Consider the following 18,049-nt stretch of genomic DNA (forward strand, 5'->3'; position numbering starts at 1 on the left):
CTTGTTTTGATCCATCTATCTTTTACATCTTAGGCTGGCAGTAGATGGTGCAGTACGACTACAAGCCATCGTCATCTCCTGGGTGCTCGGCAGAAGATGTTGCATGACAATTGCTAGCCATCATCATCATCTCCTTGCTGCTCGCCAGAAGATGGTGCAGTATGAGTGCAAGCCATCGTCATCTCCTGGATGCTTGGCAGAAGATGGGAATGACCTGGCTGAGTCATTCCCATGTCTGCTAAAGCACCCCTGACCGATCTCACCGAGGTCGGCTAAAAGAGCACCAAGGAATATGATATCGATGGCTACCAATTGTAACTCACCATCTGCTGCCAAAAGACATGAGCTGCTGCTGTGTAGCAATGCAGTCCCACGTCTGCCAGCACCCAGGAGATGTACGGCTAGCTGAGCGGGCTCCATGCTTGCCATGGTATGGCGTCTGCTCAGGTAACCCAGGAAAAAAAGCACGAAACGATTGTCTGCCGTTGCTTTCACGGAGGGAGGGAGGGAGGGAGAGGGAGGCCTGATGACATGTACCCAGAACCACTCACGACACTGGTTTTGCCCCATCAGGCATTGGGATCTCAACTCAGAATCTCAATGGGCAATGGAGACTGCGGGAACTGTGGTATAGCTACCCACAACTACCCACTGTGGACGCAGTTCGCTGACTTAATGCACGTAAAGCATTTTATGTGGGGACACATAATCGACTGTATAAAAACGATTTCTAAAAACCGACTTATATACATTCGACCTAATTTCATAGTGCAGACATAGCCAAAGTGACTCTGTGTTGTTTGTACTGTGGAATGTTGCTGCTGATGCTGCAGCATTGTTACTGCTGCCAGTGTTGCTGTTCTTGGAACTCCGGTGTCAGCTGCACTAGCAGACAGTGCAGCATGTTCAGTCAGCAGATCTCGATATTATTCATAAGACCACAGGCTTGGTACAGTGATGAAGGTGTCTGACTGGGTTTATTGTCAACCAAGCAAGGTGCTAGCGCCCCAGAGGAGCTACCGGTACACTAACACACATATGCCTGCAGCAATGCTCAGTCAGCACACCAGGATGCTGCTGCGCCCTAGGCTGGCATAAAGTTGTCCCTCTGATGACTTCTCCTTTGATACAAACGAGTTACGTATTTCACTCCAGACATCATTAGGGTATGTTTACACTATGAAATTAGGTCAAATTTATAGAAGTCGATTTTTTAGGAAGCGATTTTATACAGTCGATTGTGTGTGTCCCCACTAAGCGCATTAAGTCGGCAGAGTGCATCCACAGTACTGTGGCTAGCGTCGACTTTCGGAGCGTTGCACTGTGGGTAGGTATCCCACAGTTCCCACAGTCTCCGCCACCCATTGGAATTCTGGGTTAAGCTCCCAGTGCCTGATGGGGCAAAAACATTGTCATGGGTGGTTTTGGGTACATGTCGTCAGTCGCCCCTCCTTCTGTGAAAGCAGTGGCAGACAATCATTTTGCGCCTTTTTTCGTGCGAATGCCATACTGCTTTCAGCAGACAGTGCAATAGGACTGCTTACCATCATCATTGAATGACTACTTCCACTGCAACTCTGCTCTCCTGCTCTCCTGGTGCCATGAATCCACCTCGCAGGTCCTCTATATGACCATCATCTTCCACCTCTTCTGCTGCAACTCTGCTCTCCTGCTCTTGTCTCACCATACCATGGCAAGTGTGCAGCCCACTCAGCTCAGCTAACGGACACCGCCGCTGTTGTGTCCGGTGCTGCTGGCAGCAGACGGTGCAATAGGTCTGCAAAACTGGTCTCCCAAACACCGCTTCCACTGCCACTCTGCTCTCCTGCTCTTGTTTCAATCGATAGCAAATTTCTCCATGTTGGCTGTCATGGGCTCCCGCTTCCGCTGCAACTCTGCTCTCCTGCTGTCCTGCAGACACCACACCATGGCAAGCATGGAGTCCACTCAGATCACCACAGCAGTTATGAGCATTGTAAACACCTTCCACATTATCCTGCAGTATGTTCGACCCAGAACCTGCAAAAGCAGGAGAGCAGGCGACGGCAGCGCTGTGATGAAAGTGATGAGGACATGGACACAGACTTCCCTCAAAGTACGGGCCCTGGCAACTTGGACATCCTGGTGGCAAAGGGGCAGGCTCATGCTGTGGAATGCCGATTCTGGGCCCAAGAAACAAGCACAGACTGGTGGGACCGCATAGGTTGCAGGTCTGGGATGATTTCCAGTGGCTGTGAAACTTTCGCATGCATAAGGGCTATTTCATGGAACTTTGTGACTTACTTTCCCCTGCCCTGAAGCGCAAGAATACCACGATGAGAGCAGCCTTCACAGTTCACAAGCAAGTTGCAATAGCCCTCTGGACGCTTGCAATGCCAGACAGCTACTAGTGAGTCGGGAATCAGTTTGGAGCGGGCAAATCTACTGTGGGAGTTGCTGTGACTCAAGTAGCCAATGCAATCACTGAGCTGCTGCTATCAAGGGTAGGGTGGTGGAGGAGGGAAGGACAAGGCCACACTGCACTTCATACCTTATTGAATGCTGGTCTCTGTTGCTTGGTCAGTCCTCTGGGATGGAGTGGCTGGGTGCCCGGAACCCCACCACATTATTGGGCATCTGGGTGAGGAGGCTATAGAACTTGGGGAGGAGGGTAGGCAGTTACACAGGGGCTACAGCAGTGGTCTGTGCTCCTGCTGCCTTTCCTGCAGCTCAACCATACGCTGAAGCATATCAGTTTGATTCTCTACTAGCCTCAGCATTGCATCCTGCCTCCTCTCATTATGCTGCCACCACCTCTCCTCTTGCTCGTGCATCCTGTCTTCACGTACATTTTCTGCTTTCCTGGACTCTGCCATTGTTTGCCTCCATGCATTCTGCTGAGCTCTTTTAGTGCGGGAGGACTGCATGAGCTCCGAGAACATTTCATCGTGAGTGCATTTTTTTCGCCTTCTTATCTGCGCTAGCCTCTGGGACGGAGATGACAGGGGGAGTATTGAAACATTTACAGCTGCGGGAGCAAAAAAAAGGAGAATATTCTTTAAAAAGACACATTTTAGAGAACAATGGGTAGACTCTTTCACGGTGAACCAAGCTGTTAACATTACATAGCACATGTGCTTTCGTTACAAAGTCGCATTTTGCCTCTTATATTGAGGGCCTGCCGGTTTTCGGAGGGGCTGCAGTTTTTGGGTTAATGTGCAGCACAAACTTAACTAACCCCCTCCCCCAGCACACACACACACAATTCTCTGGGATGATCGCTTCACCTCTCCCCCCCACCACATGGCTGACAGCATGGATGATTTCTTTTCAGCCACGGGGACACAGCTCAGCAGGAACGGCCACCTCTGAATGTCCCCTTAATAAAATTCCCCTGTTTCAACCAGGTGACCATGAATTATATCACTTTCCTGAGGATAACACAGAGAGATAAAGAATGGATGTTGCTAGGCTGCATTCCAGTAGCTGTACTGGCCACGAATGCATCCCAAGTCTTCAGGGCAAATTAATCATTAAACATATTTGCTTTTAAACCACGTGTTATATTTACAAAGGTACACTCAAATATTTTGGCATTTCATCTTTTGGAACAGAGTTCTGATAGCACAATTCATCTCTCCATACAGCGATCAGATCCAGTACCTCCTGCTCAATCCATGCTGGAGCTCTTTTGCAATTCTGGGACTCTATGGTCACCTCTGCTGATGAGCTCTGCATGGTCACCTGTGCTGATCAGCTCGCCACGCTGGCCAAACAGGAAATGAAATTCAAAAGTTTGCAGGGCTTTTCCTGTTTACCTGGCCAGTGCATCTGAGTTGAGAGTGCTGTCCAGAGCGGTCACAATGGAGCACTCTGGGATAGCTCCCGGAGGCCAATACCATCGAATTGTGTCCACACTACCCCAAATTCAACACAGCAATGTTGATTTCAGCACTAATCCCCTCGTCAGGGAAGAGTACAGAGATTGATTTTAAGAGTCCTTTAAGTCAACAAAAATGGCTTTGTCATGTGGATGGGTGCAGGGTTAAATTGGTCTAACACTGCTAAATTCAACCTAAATTCGTAGTGTAGACCAGGACTTAGTTACCCTCCTTATTTTTGTACCTGCTAGTCTGAACAAAACATCCTCATCCATTATCTTGTCATGCCAGCCTGATCTGACAAGAGGTCAGCGTGTTCTTGTTCCATCTCACTGGAATGCGTTTAGCAAATTACTTGAGAGATCTGTGTGGTTTGGTACCATCCTCTCCAGTCAGGAATGTGCTTACTTGGTGTTAGCTAAGAGTCTAGTTGGCAGCCAGTATCAAGTGGAGTGCCCCAAGAGTCAGTCCTAGGGCTGGTTTTGTTCACTATCTTCACTAATGATCTGGAGGATGGCATGGATTGCAAGTTTGCAGATGACACTAAACTGGGAGGATGGTAGATACGCGGAGGTAAGGAAGAGATACAGAGGGACCTAGACAAATTAGGATTGGCCAAAGAAATCTGAAGATGTTCACAGGACAAGTGCGAGAGTCTGCACTTAGGATGGAAGAATCCCATGCACTGCTACAGACTAAGGACTGAATGGCTAGGCAAGCAGTTCTCAGAAATGGACTAGGGTCACAGTGCACGAAAGCTGGATATGAGTCAACAGTGGATCAACAGTGTTGCCAAGATGGCTAACGGGATTTTGGCTATAAGTAGGAGCATTGCCAGCAGATTGAGGGATGTGATCATTCCCCCTTATTGAGCATTGGTGAGCTCATCTGGAGTACTGTGTCCAGTCTGGGCCCACACATACGAGAAGGATTGTGAAAAATGTGAAAAGAGTCCAGCAAAGGGCAACAAAAACTATTAGGGGCCTAGAACACATGATCTTAGAGGAGAGGCTGAGGAGCTGGATTATTTTGTCTGCAGAAGAGAAGAATTGGGGGGGGGTTGATAGCTGCTTTCAACACCTGAAAGGGTTCCAAAGAGATGGATCTAGACTGTCTCATGTGTACCAGATGACAGAACAAGGAGTAAATGGTCTCAAGTTGCAGTGGGGGAGGTTTAGGTGGATATAGAAAAACTTTTTCACTAGGGGGTAGTGAAGCACTGGAAGGGTTACCTAGGGAGGTGGTGGAATCTCCTTCCTTAGAGTTTTAAGGCAACGTTGACAAATCCCTGGCTGGATATTTAGGTGTATTGTCCTGCTTTGAGCAGGGAGTTGGACTAGATGACCTCCTGAGGTCCCTTCCAAACCTGTTATTCTATGATTCTATGAATACCTAGTGTGGTGGTGTTTTGCCAGGCCAGGCCTACTCTGGTCCAGAGCCTTTGATTCACACTGTTAGTTATGCCTAATGCTCCAGCAAGGCCTACACTATATACAGGCCATATTCTCCCCTTATCTTAATCTTCATGCAAACCTTCCATTGACATCAGTGGGAGATCCACTGTGAAGTGAGAGAGTATGGGTTTCTCTGTTTATACCTCAGCTCATGGACCATCATTCAAAATGGAGGTAAGCCCTCTCCATTGAATGAGCCCAGTCCAGTGGCTCTCACTTTTTTCCCATTGTAATCACTGGGACTGCTCACGAGAGTAAGGACTGCAGCACTGGACCCTAAATCTATAGATATGGGCCCGAACTTGCACACCAGACCAAAAACACCTCTGCAGTTCAGGTCCTGATTGGAGCTTTACACGTGGCACTCCAAAGTCTCCTACCTGCTTGCCCTGAGCTTTGGGGAATTTGGATTCAGATTTTGCAGATTGGGCTGATCTCTGCTGGACAGTCATCCTTCCAGTAGGTTCAAGGTCAGTCACGACCACCTCTCCTTTCTTTCTGGCTAGTTGGGAGGGAGGGGATGGCCATCCTGAATAGTATTCTGTTGTAACACAGGATTATGGTATGGAAAAAGCTGAGAACCGTTGCTCATGGCTATTGATTACGTGCTTTTCAGTGCATTCTTGTGCCCAGGTGGGGATGGTGAAAGTACATGACAATCCCCTCGACTCACTGAAAGGGATATTGGAAGGAAGAGAGAGAAAACTCTTTTTAAAACTGACTGGAAAAGCCCTAACCTCTTGAGCATCATTTTCTGCATCTGCTAAAGTAACAGATGATGTTAATCAGGGCCTGCAGAGTGCTGCAGTGCACTCCTACTCACCTGATTTATGAGGTGCTTCATGTTTGCTTGTCTTCCCTCCACACTGTTGTTGTTTCAGTTCTTTGCATTTAAAGGCACCATGTCAGTTACATGAATTAGGTTTCCCTCTGTCTCAGCAGGCTGTTTCTGCGTGCACTGCTGTGCAGTGTAGGCTTATGTCTCTCATAAGGGAGGTCTGGAGGGTTCTACGGGCAACACCTACCAAAAAAAAAAATGACCAGTGCCCTTCCCCCATGCCTAGGTGAGTGGGGAGGAACAATAAGGAGGGAAATGGTGAGGACTGGTCAGTGCCTTCAACAGCTGTAGGTCTTGGAGGAGCTGACTGCTTTAGAGACAGTGTCTGTGCAACCCTCAGTTTTTGTGACTGGCCCTTAGTCCAGTGGAATTGGGTACTAGACTGAGAGAATTGGGGTGAAATCCTGGCCTCATCGAGTCAATGGGAGTTTTGTTGTTTACTTCAGTGGAGCCAGGCCCTTCACCTTTTCTGGGCTGCAGATTCCCCATCTGCAACATGGACTAATAATTACTACACAGCTTTATAAGCCCCTGAGATCTGTGGATAAAAAATACTCTTATCTAGTGATAAACATTATCACTTCAGTGAGGGGTGCACTAGAAATGCTTAAAGGAGAACCTTAAAAGAGAGTGGGAAAATTTGAGCTTATGATTTTTTTGTTCTTTATAATGGACAAAGGCCTGATTATCTTTTTTAAAAAAGTTGGCTCTTTTGTGGCTTGTGTTGACATTAGGAATTCATGTCTTGTCTAATCTGGAAGACTCTGGTAGTAGAGAAACACATCTGTGGAATCACAAGAGACTGAAAGTAATTGGGAGGTGAAGGGAATTGTAGTCTGATTGTTACTGTTGGTATTTTGTTGGCACGCTCTCTTATTTGAACTCCAGCCTCTAATGAACACAGTGGAGAAAGGATGTCTCCTAAAGTGTCCTCTTCTCCTCTGGCCACAACAGGACCAGGGAGAGAGAATTCAGAGCTCAGCAGGGTCCTGCGACAACAACTTGAGGCACTTGGTTTCTATCATGATGAGTGGTAGAAGGACCTAGATAATGGCTCCGTCCCATCACTAGTCTGGCTCTTGGCTTTGTTTGTGATATCTATGGCAGAGATTGCTGAACATGCAGGATATGAACCCTGCCACCACTGCAGTATGTATTTTGGGAACAGGGCAAAACAGATAGGCAGCTAGCCAGCCCTGGCCTGCTACCTGACCCACTGGAATGTGCTCCTGGGCAGCATGCCTCTTGTGTGCTGGCTGTTGGGAAAAGACTACTTATTGTTTCCCTATGGAAGGGTTAGATGGGCTAATTCCAGAGGAGAATGCAGAGGGGACTCAGCCATGGAACTCAGCAGAATGACCTGCAGTGTGGTCTAGTGATTGAAGCAAGGTACTTGGGTCAAGAGCCTTGGCTTCTGTTCTCAACTCTGCTAGTGGAGGCAGGACAAATTGTTTAGACAGCCTGAGACCCAGAGAGGTTATCTCAGATTGGTTTACCTACTTTGCAGATGTATTGGGAGGGCAAATCCATTCATGTACATTCAATGCCTTAAGATCTGGGTGCAAGGCACTATAGAATTGTATTTTTACTACTTCTTCTAGTGCTCGTTTTAATAGTTATTCTTTATTGCAAAGATCCTGGTGCTGGGAAAGGTGGTAACTCTAGGCTGAACTGGATTCAGCAGGCTTGAATGGATTCAGCAGGCATTCATTTGGTCTTGGATTACCACCTGAACAGTTACCCTGAACTTCCAGCCAGGTCATGAGATGAATCAGAAAATGGCATGAAAGTGCAGTCATATTGTAGCTAACCTCAGTGGTATTTGTGAAGCGACCTTTGAATTTGAAAAGCTCTGATCCCTGAAATCCGAACTCTGGGCTCTGACTTTTGTTATTCATAAGAATAGCACTTCTCAGAATCATCCGAGAATCATCTGAAAATAAACCCACAGTCTGAAGGTAGAGCTTGTCTGATTATTTTGGGGGGATCTTTTGGTCCCTAATGATTAATTAACCAGGTTAATTTGGTTCATATTGAGAGGTTTTGCAAGAACAATTCTTGAATTTGCCAAAATGGAGAAACGCTAGTCATGTAAAAAGTTTAATCTGGTTTATGAGGGTCCTTTAAATTCTCATGTAAGTCAGCGGTCAGCTCGTTTCCCGGAACACTTCCTGTCCCAGCTAGTAACTACAGCTTTAGCGGCATGTGTCAAGGAAGTGGAATGTGTCAGAACACAGGAAGGAGAATAGCGTGAAGATTCATTGTTCTAATGTATGAAAAAAATCAAACAGAAGCTATTCCAATTTCTATGGCTGGAGGCATCTCCACTCAGAGGCAAAGGCTCAAGGCTTCATAATAGCCATCGAATAACAAATGGGAATAGCAGTAGCTCCGCAGTTAGCACTAATGTATTTGCCAATAAAATGAGACTTATGGGCATTTTTAGACCAAATTATTAATGAAGACCCTTCTCAAAATAGCTGGAAGAAAGATCTGCATTTTCCCAGTGTTTAAACCTCCATTCGTTACTGTTTCACCTAGAAAGCAAGAAAGGACTTCCTATTAAGTGACAAATTCTTGTATTTGCAGCTCTCATTATCCCCCGTGGAAGCCAGAATTTGGCCCACTGAGCTCAGGCCATGGATTTTAGGATTAAGCAGCCTTGCAAAATGCTACTTGCCCACAGCAGGTAATTGGGGTTGGGGGTTTTCTGCGATGGGCATGTAACATATGCATATCTACATTATCTTCAGTTGCTGGAGCAAAAGGAGAGTGGGTAGATTTCGCATCTGGACTGGTAAATTTTCAAGGCTGGAATAAAAACTCACATGCTTCATCCAGGGATCCTATTAGAAGGAATATCCCATAATTGCCACATATCAGAGCAAACTGTGCTTGAAATCTAAAAACCTGAGTGGGATGCCTATGTGCCAGGGTATATTTTATTTGTGATGTGGAGAGTTAGATGCCCTTGCAGTGTGATAAGACTCAGTCTATACATTAATAATATGCTTTATTGGCAAACTCCCTTAAAAAAAAAAAAAACAACCTAACCGAGATCTGGGATTGAGCTGTGACGTTTTTAAAAGATTGTCAATTTTTTTCCTCCTCCCTTTCTCCTGAATTCCTTCTTTCTTACTCCACTTCCACCTCCCATCATCTCTTCCATAGTCCCATTGTAAAGTAACTGTTATCATGATTCCAAATGGCCAGAAGTGCTGATGGATGGGCCATCCCAAAGCAAAGAGCCTCCCTTGTGAAAGCCAGCCTCGCTCACTTGCTGACAGATGTTGAGCAAACAAAGTATAGACCCTGGGAGAGGCACTTCCACACTCCAGCAGATTGTGTCACTGAAGCCTCATTAAGCTGTCATAACTTCTCTCCCTTTTCCTTTCCCATCACAGCTGATCACCAGGGTAATTGTGAAACCAGAAGCTGTCTCTTTTATGAGCCTGTTCCATTTGACAGGGTGCAGGAGACAATCAGAGACCGAGTGTTGGGGAATTCGAATGGAAAGAGAGGGAAAGTAGCTCTAAGTAGTTCTTTTCATTTTGGTCTGAACGAGATTTGTTTTCCCCTGAGCGCCGCCCAGTAGTTTACCCACGTACAAAGCTAAAGACAAGGTCCCAAGTGCCCTGCAGGAAGCTGAGCATATGTTCTGCAACAAGTTTCTCTGGTTTCTGCAGCTCTCTAATGCATCAGACTGGGAATCCAGTGGCTGCTTTTATGATGCTAAATAATTAGTACAGTATCCACTGTGTTATTTATTTGGCCTTTACATTTAATATAGTTTATTGACCTGAAAATATCAGCGTGATGCTCAGCCAGAGCTATAAATGGATCCTGCTTTGTGAACCCAGCCCCATTTTGGGGTTAGTAATAACGCCTCAAATCAAGGCCAGATTGGCTTAGTTTCAGTTTTTGATGTGCAGGTTTCACAGAGAGCTAGCTGCATATCTCCCATCTCTACCTCCATGGAGCTCGGCACTTGAATTTCCTCTATGTCTACCTTGAATTGGAGTGAAGTGGCTTTAAATATGAACAGAGCAGCCCTTTTGAAATGACCAAGCTGCAGCACGGCTCTCAAAATAGACAACAAGACAGATCAGCCATGGAATCCTAAATGAGAATGCCCCTGTGGTCCTTCCAGTGACCTTCTTTGAGTGACCCCGTGATGAAGTGAAAGAGCTAAACTCCTCACATGATCACAGTGACTTGTTTTTAAGCAGGGTACGATACTGAGTGTGGGAGAGCTGTACTGATACTGTACTCTTGACTCCACTAGCATGACTTCCTGTTACTGATTAAGGACTGAACATCAACCACTGCTGCTATGCTGTCCCTCTGGTAATCGGCGTTCACACTTTGTACATGACCTTGACTGATTTGGAATGCAACAGTTTTATCCTTCACTGGGGCTTTATGGCTTGTGCATTTACAGCTAGACCTGATTTACTGTAGCTTTTCTAGGTAAAAGATATGTCTGGAGGGAGGGCAGGTGGCTTTGCTGCCCTTGGAGTTTTCTGCCATGAGGCAGAGTTAGTCTGTGCCCAGGACTCCATGCTAGCACTATTGCATCCCCTGGCCACTCCCAATCCCCAGAACATGCTGTAACCCATTTTAGCTGCACTATCCCTTTCGGACCCTCACTGGTAACCCTATCTTACCCCTCAGCAGATTTCATGCCTCTAGGGCCCAGCCCCTGGATTCACATTGATGTGGACCCAGTCTGACTCTTACTCAGTATTAGAATGGAATATATATTCTGGAATAAGTGAAGGCAAACTGCAATTAGAGCACAATGAGCTGCGTCTCACAGACTACTGGGCTCGTGATGCAGTTCCTGGGCTCTTCTGGAGGAGCGGATGGGCACCAAAACTTCCAGGCACATAGCTGCATCCAGGAGTCCCTGTGAGTGTGCCTTACCCAACAGTCCGTAACCCAGACCTATGACAGAAGACAAATTTACAGGTACAATCAAATTTGCCCACGGTTACCAAATGTCTGTAAAGCCCTTGTCACGGCTATCGATGCTGGATAAATAATGCCATCAGGACAGTTGATGTAAAACTCTGCCTTGCATGTGGGTTTCTGTGCTATAAAAACCGTAGCACCCGCTTTTATTTTAATATTGCAGGCTGTTTTCTACTCTGTCCATTCTTAAGCTAAGTCTCTTAGCTACATAGGTGCTATAAAAATTAAAGGGACTTTTTTCTTTAAACCCCAATGTGTGTCTGATGTAAATGGGCAAACAAACATTCCAACCTCTCTCGACAAATAATAGCACCACACCTGTGCCCCCTACTGTCCAGGTTGTCAGCTCTCTCCCTGCAGCCCACATGGTTTCCTCCCCTTGTCCCTAAGTAAAGCTGTGAGAACAATGGAAAAACCAAACTTGGGGGAGAGTCCCAGAGCCCAGGCACTGGCCCGAGCCCAAACACCTTCACCGCAATTAAAGATCCCTGCAGCCTGAGCCCTGCAAGCCCGAGTCAGCTGGCACCGGGCAGCCACAGGCATTTAATTGCAGTGTAGCTGTACCCTTGTATGCCTTAGCCAAATCCTAGTGTGTGGCCCTGCTCAGGCAGGCGCTCCAGCTGCCCTTGGACTACCAGCCAAAGGGCTACTGGTCCAGTTGCAGGTGGGGAGGGAGCTAGTGGATCTACAACAGCAAAGCTTGGCCTAGACTATGAACCATTGTAAAAGGGCTGGGCATGAAAATCTTTTTCCCCATCCCCGCAAACTCTGTACCTGATCCATTCTGCTGGTGCCTGCTCTTTTGGAGCTTCTGGCTGCTGCTCTGTTTCCAGCTTGCACAAGGTCTTTTTTTCTGATCCCTGTACTCTTGCCTCAGGGGATGGACAACTCTTCAGCTGGACTCCCCTGAGCAGGAATCCCGGACTTGCCAGGTACCAGGAGGAAGTGACTTGCCTTTTTCGCTCTTAGAACATACCAGCTGGACCCAGCCCTTCCTCTACCCACAGCACCTTCTGTCATTCCTGTGAGATAGCCTGGCAGGCCAGCACAACGCTGCCAGAGCCTGGTGGGTGGCTCCCTTTCATAAGCAAGGGAGATGAAGACTTTCGGGCTGCTGCCTTTATCTTCTGCAGTGGATTTTGTTGATCTGGTACCTGGCAAAGTGCTGGGTGCAGCTTTGAGTGGGGAAATCCTGTTCATCTCTTCTTCAGTGGCCAACTTCTAGCCAAGTGCCTGCAGCCCAGGAATCTTTGTGGATTTTCAGCCTACATGCCGATCGCTTGTCAGGCACAGACAAGGCTGTTGGTTGAGAGGAGGCCTTCCCATTATGAAACTGGCAAGTATATGATGAGGAATGTCAAGGGCAAGGGAGAAAAGACCTCTTCTTTTGCCTGGTTTTATATAAGGCCTAAGGTGGGGACTCAATATGTAAAGCAGTTCTCTTCCATAATGGGCTTGAAGAGCTTTTATGAAGTGTTATATTCAAGGAGGAATTGGAAACCACCTCTGTAGGAATCTTGCTACCAAGCAACTTGAGTAACATTTTTTTCCTGCCTTTGGGGAAATAGTTTATGCTTTCTGCTCACAGTGAATAGAAATGACTTGTCAACCTTGAGCAGCAAATGCATCACACAGAGCCCATGGACTCGGTCCTTCAAAGTTTGACTTACATTATCCAGTCAGGTGCTTTTCAGAGCATTGCCTCATGGAATTTTCCCCCCATGATCTCATGACCTATAATGAGGCTGGAAGAAGTTGATGAGATACGTGCACATGTGGATAAAAGAACCAGGTTGCATGGTCAAATTGTTTAGGAAATTACAAAGAAAGTTGTCTACTGGAGGAACTGAAAGCAACTTCATCAGCAAAACATCTGCCTACTGTTTCAGGGATTCACACGTCTTCTTGTGAGTACATTCCAAGAGAGACGTGCATCCCTATCTGCCGAGAGTGCATCCATAAAGATCTTGTTTTCTGCATCCTTCTTGTTAGCTTTGTCCAAAGCATCAGTGCAGCTTTGTTGATCACAATGGTGGAAAATAACACAAGAGACGAAACACGAATCCTTACAGAGGCCCACCTAATATCTCTCTCCTGAGAAGCAGAACAACTTCCTAAAGTTGTTGGGGGGTTAATTGTTAAAACAGACTTGCACTACTGCCTTTGCTTAGAAAAACATGAAACTATGGAACAGGAGCCAGATCCTTATACCCTTCCTCATGCTGAATAGCAGCTCACTCAACATGTCCATGGATGCAGAAATTACTAGCTGAGCTTCTTTGGCCTGTGTCTGCAAGAGGTCAGATTAGATGATCATAATGGTCCCTTCTGCCCTCAAAACCTATTATTTCAGTGGGGATAAGTGTGGAAGAAGATATACTGCCTAATGTGAGTAATGGAACCAGAACTTGGACCATAGTTAGTTATTTATGTAGGGTCAGTAAAGACCATGACACAGTCCCTACCTCAAAGGGCTTGCAATTTAATTTTACACGTGATGCTATGTGTAAGAGTAAGGAGTGAGGAAGGACAAGGGTAACAACAATATGGTTAGTCGCTTGCAGACTTGTGCTTTCTATTGTAGAAATAGCAGAACAAACTCCAGGAATGGTGCTGAGAGACTATGGTGCTTTGGTCAAATGCAGAGTGGTAATATTATCTAGCTTTAATTGTGGCCTATCTAAAACCAGACAGATTGAATAGGTTAAAGAGCGTCCTGTTCCTAGGTCTCAGTGCCATTTTTGGAACAATGGCAGGAAAACACAGCCTCACTGAACACCAGCTTCAGAGCTTTGAGGAGTGATGGAGGATAGAAATGGATGGATGAATCGAGCTCAGCAATGCAATAGCGACAGAACCAAGCAAACGCATTCTCTGCATTCAGATCCCTTGTAGAGATTTGCTTCTTCTGTGATTCCCACACGAAGTGAACCAACACCCACACACCCCCAAACGCACACACGTTATCCTCCCAACACCTCATCCTCTTGACACCTATCATTTTGGCACATTTTCTTTCAGGCTGGAGGTTCTTACATAACCTCCTCTGAAGCCACCATCATGTAATTCTGTGGACTAGTGTGAGGTCCTCTTAGATCCTGTGCTTGAACACCCAGTTAGTTAAGGTGGAAAAAAACATGCTAGAAGTTTTGATCCAATCCGGTTGCTTGCAGACCTGGCCATAGTGATCCACATATCTGTAACCTCTAGGCTGGACTATTGCAATCCTCTTTATCTAGGAAAAGTAGCAAGAGAATCCCATGATCTCAGGAAGCTACAGCTTGTTCAGAAAGGCGCAGCATCTTCCAATACAAGTCACCAGGAACCTATCATCCTGATACACCACTCTGCTCTGCATCCGCATTGAAAACAGAGTCAAGATCAAGGTCACTGTCCTGATACTCCTGTTGGTAAATTGTATAGTCACTTGCTTGACTACACTTTGGTTAATTATGAAATATATTCGCGAGACCAAATAACCCATATCAGTCAGGTTTATTGCTCAAAGTCCAATAGTAGCATAGTATGGGAAGAAAGGCTCAGTACAATACAATCTTGAACAGTATTGTTAAATTCACCTTACACAAAAGGTGTGCTCCCTTCCTTGTCATTGTTTTGGATACTAACATTCCAGGCACTAGTCCATGAAAGTACCTCCCTAACTTGTACTAAGACGTAGAACGTAGAACGTATCTTGATTTTGACATGTTTCCTATCTGCTTATGCTATATGCTGAATTGCACTATTGCAAGGGATTGTGGGATGTAGCTTAGCATGAGTGAACAGAACTCTGGGAAAAACATAGCCCCATGCAGCTCTTATAACTGCCAGGCATTTGTATAATATGGTATATACTAACCTAACATAGATGGGCATGGTATCAGTCTTGGTTACCGGAGAGACAGTCTCATCTGCTGCAAGCAGGACCTCCTACAACAGCTGCATTCCACCAGAACAATGGTTCACTCAACCAATAGAAGGAGGCTTGTGACCACCGGAGACAGGAGCTGGACCAGGAACATGGAACTCGTTGCCAGAACAAATAAGAGTCACCACGGGACCTTGCCACACTTGGAGCCAAATACAAAACCTGCCTCTTTGCCCAGGCTTTAGCAACCTCAATCTCACTGATTCATAAAAAACAAAAACAAATAATAAGCCTGCTTCCTGATGGCACTGGGGGGAGAGAGAGAAAGACCTCATCCTCTTCGGTGTTTGCAATGAGGTCTGTATAAGTATTCAAGGGATGAATGGATGGATAGCAGGGGACTTGGCATGTATGATCTGCTTTAGGCTTTAGTCTTACTGATGGCAAAGTTTGCAGAGTGCTTCTTACCAAAAATCTCTAGCTGGTGAGCACAGAATTAAGAATTCATTAGGGTTTAGTCCTTAGTAGCCTCTGCTCCTGCCATCTATGAGTTTGCTGCTTAAACTTGGAATTGTTTTAAGCCGCATGCCATTCCCGTAGTCTGTGGGCTCCTGCTGTGGTGAGAAGGCTTCTTCAAACAACTGGGGTTTGCAGAATGCTCTGGAAATAGACAGGCTTGGGCTCCTTCGATGAGTGCTCAGCTCACTTCTACCTCCCGATCTCTTACATGACCGTGCTTTGGGATTGCCAGCACTTAATCAGACTTGCCCGGTGGTCTATGTAGCTCTGGTCTGTACAGATGTTTCTTGTAGCTAGGTAAAGACCAAAAACCAATGATCAGAAATGCTCATACACTTATTTTCTGCATCTGATTTGTCCCCAAGTTGGGAATTCACAGAACTTTGCCCACCCAGACTTTAAAAATGTGCACCTGAAACTAGCCTCATCGATTTGCAATCAGTATAATTGCTCAGTTCTCATGCACTAAACCAGTGTTCCAGCTGCAAGGTCAAAACAGCCCATTTTTTAAAATATTTGTAAATGAAAATTTTGTCAATATTAGTGTGTATAACCCCCCCTTTTTTTTCTTTTTTTGTTTTTTTTGTTACTTATACGTACATTTCTGTCCTAAAGTGTCTGAATTCCTTTAAGTCTGTCTTCTGCTCTTTGGAAGGAGGGCTGAGAAATGCAAAAACAGTCTCCCAAAATTTAACTTTTAACAGCCAGCAAAGGTGAAAATTACTCATGCAAACTGGAAAGGCACCTTTACATAAAGAGAGTTACAAGAGCAGATAGTTCCAATAAATACACACTGCACTGTGCCCTGGAGGAACGGGAATATATTGGAGTCCAAAACTAGAAGGTCAAGCAATAAAGCTGCTTTTTACTGGAAGTGGGGAGGAGGGAAACAATCTGCTGAGCATATCCATTGGATGGAGGTAGGCAATTTGGATGTTGGCATCCATCTGTTCAAGCTTCCCCAGCCAGGTTAAACCAAAATCCCACATACTATATACTACAGCTTTGCTTTACAATAAAGGTAGTTAAACTCTGGGTGGTTAACTCCTCAGGCACTGAACATTTTCCTAGGGTTTCAGATGGACTTCAGGAGAGCATGATCTGGCAGAGCATGCCAGAGAAGAGTAGGAAGGGAGAGATTCCTGGAAGGAGCCTGTCCTAACTCACCTTGCCTTTCCCCTGCTGGAAAACACTCAGTTCTAATGTGACTCTGTGTTGCTGGTTCCCAACCTTTCCTCAGACTGGGAGCCATAACTGGGGAGGTGAGCATCCGGAATGGCCGTATGTAAGCTGGTAACATGCCAGCTAGACCAACCTCAGGACTCTTTTCTAACTAGAAGCTGCTGCAGGTACTTGCTCCCTGGCTGTTCTTGATTGTTGTCATAAACTTAAGAGTGCTGAAATATAATAGAGTAGATCCTCAAAATCCTTACACTGCTCATATGGCAGCTGTTTTTCTCAGCGGCATCCTGCACCTGCAAATAATAAAGCATGTCATGGATGCCTGCAGCCATATCTCATCTGTGGCATGTGAGATCACAGCAGCTCTCACAAGGTCAGCAGAGTAGAGCGGGTCAAGCAATGGAGATGTTTTCCTCAGAAATTCTGACAAACACAAATAAACTAATTTCTGTTGAAAACATCCTCAGAATTGTGACTAGGCTGGGGATGGACCTGATTAAACAAAGCCACAAATATATCGCTAGGAAGGAGCAGTAAACATTAATGGTGAGATTTTCAAAGTGGCCCCAGTAAACTAAGTGTCTAATTCTCATTTAATTTCAGTGGGATTTTAATATCTAAATCCCTTAAAATCCTCTGAAAGTCTCAGCATAGATAGTACCTGTCCTTGAAAATCATTCCAATGGTGCTAACTGTCGCAATTTTATTGCAAGTCATGTAATATTGGATGTTTTATGTAAAGCCCCAGTTCCTGGAATCCTGTGAGTATGTGAGAATCTCAGATATTATAATTGTTCTTGAGTTTCTAGCCCACATGGTTACAGAGAAAAAGCCTGAAAATGTGACCTGAGGGTGCCTGAAATCTCACAAATCATAAGGCAAAGGAAAAGAAAATATTTTTAAAATCTCATGATTTTGTGGAGGAGAGGAGCAGACTCATGATTTTTTTAACATTTGGGGTTGGCAATATTGATTCCATTCTGAACCTTCAAAAAGTATCTTGGTGAAAAAAGATGCAGCATTCCATCACTGCCCTGCCATTCTTGAAGGGGCAGAGAGAGAAATTAAATATTTATGGAGCATCATACTCTCTTTGCACTGTCCTCAGGAAATGTTTGTTAAAGATAAAAAATAGATGGAAGGAGATCTGATCAAGCCCCCCTACTGGACACACACCAAACTGCTGAATTGCATGTGTCAGCTTGCTGGAGCTGGGCAGAGTTCAGGCACTGTCCCTGGTTTGGGCCTCTAGGCACACAACCCAGGAGCAGATCTCATGCTTAATACCCCTCTTTGCAGTGGGAAACCCACAGTTCAATACTCTAGTGCCATCTCCCTCAAGCCTCATTAGCAG

At 45.6% G+C, this 18,049-nt stretch overlaps 1 protein-coding gene across 2 annotated transcripts in view; it reads left to right on the top strand.

The window, feature by feature from the left end:
- ME3 (malic enzyme 3) overlaps positions 1 to 18,049 on the top strand; it is a 190,630-nt gene that overhangs the window by 136,048 nt on the left and 36,533 nt on the right. The gene's annotated exons all lie outside the window — the stretch shown is intronic.

Source organism: Chelonoidis abingdonii, chromosome 1, assembly GCF_003597395.2.
Source record: "Chelonoidis abingdonii isolate Lonesome George chromosome 1, CheloAbing_2.0, whole genome shotgun sequence".
Taxonomy (NCBI): Eukaryota; Metazoa; Chordata; order Testudines; family Testudinidae; genus Chelonoidis; species Chelonoidis abingdonii.